The 3,888-nt window shown below is 35.8% G+C and overlaps 1 pseudogene; it reads right to left on the bottom strand.

Moving 5' to 3' along the window:
• Nucleotides 1-2,746: 2,746 nt before the first annotated feature.
• Nucleotides 2,747-3,352, bottom strand: LOC116071072 (annotated as a pseudogene).
• Between the last annotated feature and the right edge of the window lie 536 nt (nucleotides 3,353-3,888).

Below are 3,888 nucleotides of genomic sequence, written 5' to 3'. Positions count from 1 at the left end.
TGGCCCTGTGAAGGTTCTGTGCCCCAGTGTAGGGGAATGCCAGGGCCAGTAAGCAGGAGGGGGTGGGTGGATGAGCAGGAGGAGTGGGGAGGGAACAGGGGTTTGTTTTAGTTTTTGGTATTTTATTTTATTTTATTTTTGGAGGGGAACCTGTAAACGGATATATTGTAAATAAAGAAAACATCTAATAAAAGAAAAAAATAGATTTCTCAATTTAGCTCTGTACCTCATTTTTTAATTGGATTCTTTGGTTTGTTGATGTTTAGCTTCTTGAGTTCTTTCTATATTTTAGATGTCATCCTTCTGTCACATATGGAGTTAATGAAAATCTTTTCCCATTCTCTAGGCTGCTGATTTTCCCCACAGACAGTGTCTGTTTGCTTTTCAGTTTCATGAGATCCCATCTTAGTACCTGAGCTGTTGATGTTCACTTCAGGAAGTTGTCTTCCATTCCAATGTATTCACGGCTATTCCCCACTTTCTTTTCTATCAGATTTAGTGTATCTGGTTTTATGTTGAGATCTTTGATCCTCTTGGATTTGAATTTTGTGCAGTATGATAACTATGGATCTATTAGCACTCTTCAAAATGCAGGCATCAAGTTTGACCAGCACCATTTGGTGAAGATGTTTTCTTTTCCCATCATATAATTTTATCTCCTTTGTCAACAATCAAGTGTCCATAGATATGCAGATTTTTTTCTGTTTCTTCAATTAGATTTCATTTATCAACGCGTCTGTTTTTATGCCAGTACTCTATGTTTCTATTACTATTGTTCTGAAGTAGAACTTGAAATCAGAGGTGGTGGTATCTCAGAAGTTCTTTTATTGTACAGGATTGATTTTGCTATCCTATGTTTGTTTTTGTTGTTGTTGTTGTTGTTGTTTTTCCATCTGAAATTGTTTATTGTTCTTTCAAGGTCTGTAAAGAATTGTGTTGGAATTTTCATGGGAATTTCATTGAATCTGTAGATTGCTTTTGATAGAATGCTCATTTTTCTTATGTTAATCCTACCAGTCCATGAGCATGGGAGATCTTTTCATCTTCTCATATCTTCTTCAATTTCCTTCTTCAAAGAATTGAAGTTTTTGTCATATAGGTCTTTTTCTTGTTTGGTTAGAGTTACACTAAGATATTTTCTGTTATTTATGGTTATTATGAAGGGTGTTGTTTCTCTAATTTGTTTCTTAATCCATTTATTATTTGTATATAGGCAGGATACTGATTTTTAATTTTTAAAGGTAATTTTGTATCTGGCCACTTTGCTGAAGGGGTTTATGAGCTATGGGAGCTCTCTAGTAAGACTTTTGGGGTCCCTTATGTATACAATCATATGATCTGTGAATAGTTCTACTTTGACTTCTTCCTTTATAATTTTATCCACTTGATCTCTTTTTGATGTTTTATCGCTCTAGCTAGAACTCCACATACTCATCCTTTTCTTGTCCCTGATTTTAGTGGTATTGCTTTAAGTTTCTCCCTATTTAATCTGATGTTGGCTATTGGCTTGCTATATATTGCTTTTATTATGTTTAGATATGTGCCTTATGTTTCTGATCTCACTAAGACTTTTAACATAAAGAGGTTGTTTTTTGTCAAAGGCTTTTCAGCATTTAGTGAGATGAGAATGTGATTTTTGTTCTTTCAATTTGTTTATATGGTGGATTACATTGATGAATTTTCATATACTAAACCATCCCTGTATCTCTGGGATGAATCCTACTTGATCAAGGTAAATGATGCTTTTGTTGTCTTATTGTAGTAGGTTTGTGAGCATTTTATTGAGCATTTTTGCATCAATATTCACAAGGTAAATTGGTCTGAAATTCTTTTTTTGTTGAGTCTGTGTAGTTTAGATATTGGGGTGATTATGGCTTCAAAATGGATTGGGCAATGTTCCTTTTATTTCTATTTCGTAGAAAAATTTGAGGAGTATTAATATTAGCTCTTCTTTGAAAGTCTTGTAGAATTCTAGAGTAAAACCATTAGTCTCTGGGCTTTTTGGGTTGGGATACTTTTAATGACTTCTTCTATTTCCTCCTTAGTAGCTATTCATCTTACTTATATTTTTTTTACCTGATATTGACTTAGTTTTGGTATGTGGTATTTATTAAGAAAATTGTTCATTTCATTTACATTTTCCAATTTTGTGGAATACAATTTTTTGATGTAAGACCTAATGATTCTTTGGATTTTCTAAGTGTTTGTTGTTATATTTCCCTTTTGATTTCTGTTTTTATTAATTGAGATATTTTCTCTGTGTCTTTTAGTTAGCTTGGCTAAGGATTTGTTTATCTTGCTGATTTTCTCAAAGAACCAACTCTTGTTTTCATTGATTCTTTGTATTGTTCTCTTTGTTTCTAATTTATTGATTTCAGCCCTGATATTATTCCCTTTCATCTACTCCTCTTCGGTGTGTTTGCTTCTTTTTGTTCTAAAGCTTTTAGGTGTGATATCAAGTCACTAATATGAGATGTCACTAACTTTTTTATGAGGGCATTTTGTGCTATGAACTTTCCTCTTAACTTTCATTGTGTCCTATAGGTTTGGGTTTATTGTTCCTTCATTTTCATTGAATCTTAACACTTTTTAATTTCTTTCTTTATTTCTTTCTTTACCCAGTGGCCATTGAGTATGGATTTCTTGATTTTTTCATGAGTTTGTAGGCTTTCTGTTGGTTCTGTTGTTGAAGTACAGCTTTAATTCATGGTGGTTTGATAGATACCAGAACTTATTTAAATCTTCTTTATATGTTGAGACTTGCTTGGTGGCTGAGAATATGTTCAGTTTTGAAGAATGTTCCAGGAGGTGCTGAGAAGCTATACAAGGGCCTCATATTCTTTTCCACTTCATTAGGGGCCACCAGGGCCATGGGCAGAAGGGGCATCATGGGCAGCTCACTAGATACCCGGTCATTTTTCAGATCAACATTAGCCCGGGAGTCGGGGAAGCCGTCCAGTGGCAGGAACTCATCCTCTGTTTCACAGGGAGTCCCCCTCAAGTTGACAGCCCGGTTGCTCCCATCTTCCTGCACTGAAGAGAGCTGCTTGGCTCGCTTCTTGTCAGAAATAAAATCGAGAGCCTGGTAGACCAGCGAGTAGAGGTACTCCACCTTTTTACTATAGACACAGGCTGAGCCCTGGATCAACAGTGCTGCCTCAATGAAGTTCACTGTGGTTTTGCCTTCATCAAAAGAAATGCGGGTCTGGTCCAGCTCCTCCAGATACTCGCCCAGCTGTGCCTCCACGTCCACCTCCCAGTTCTCAGTGAGATCCCGGATGGGCTGCAAGAGGTGAGCAAAGCTTATGTTTGCATTCTCCATGTCCAGAATGGGACTAGAGGCCCAGAACAATGGGTCAACCCGCCACTGGTTCTGAGGGATTATTCTGATTAAACTGATTACCGAGGCCAAACAAATCCCGAAACAAGCAATTCAGAAAATCATGAGAGAGAGTATTACATAATTATCTTTATGAACATAGATATACATTTTTCCTCAAAAAGTTAGTAATTAAATCTAACAATGTTTGAGAAACATGGTGCAATTTGAAAAAAAAATACATTCTCTTGTGTGCAAATGAAGTGTTCTCTATATATACTTTAGGTCCACTTGAGTCATAACTTCTGTTAGTTCCATTGTTTATCTATTTAGTTTCTGTCTGGATGACCTGTCCATGGTAAGCGGGGAGTATTAAAGTCTCCTATATAAATTTTTGGGGTTTGATATGTAGGGTTTTAGTAATATTTCCTTTACAAATGTAGGTGCCCTTACATTTGTGAAATAGATATTCAGAATTGAGACATCATCTTGGGGGAGTTTGTCTTTTGATGAGTAATGAAAGTCCTCCTTCTCCATCTCTTTTAAATAATTTTGGTTAAAAGTTTATC

The sequence above is a fragment of the Mastomys coucha genome, unplaced genomic scaffold, assembly GCF_008632895.1.
Source record: "Mastomys coucha isolate ucsf_1 unplaced genomic scaffold, UCSF_Mcou_1 pScaffold22, whole genome shotgun sequence".
Taxonomy (NCBI): Eukaryota; Metazoa; Chordata; class Mammalia; order Rodentia; family Muridae; genus Mastomys; species Mastomys coucha.
The sequence above is the reverse complement of the archived record's forward strand: the minus strand, read 5'-3'. Positions and strand labels throughout refer to the sequence as shown.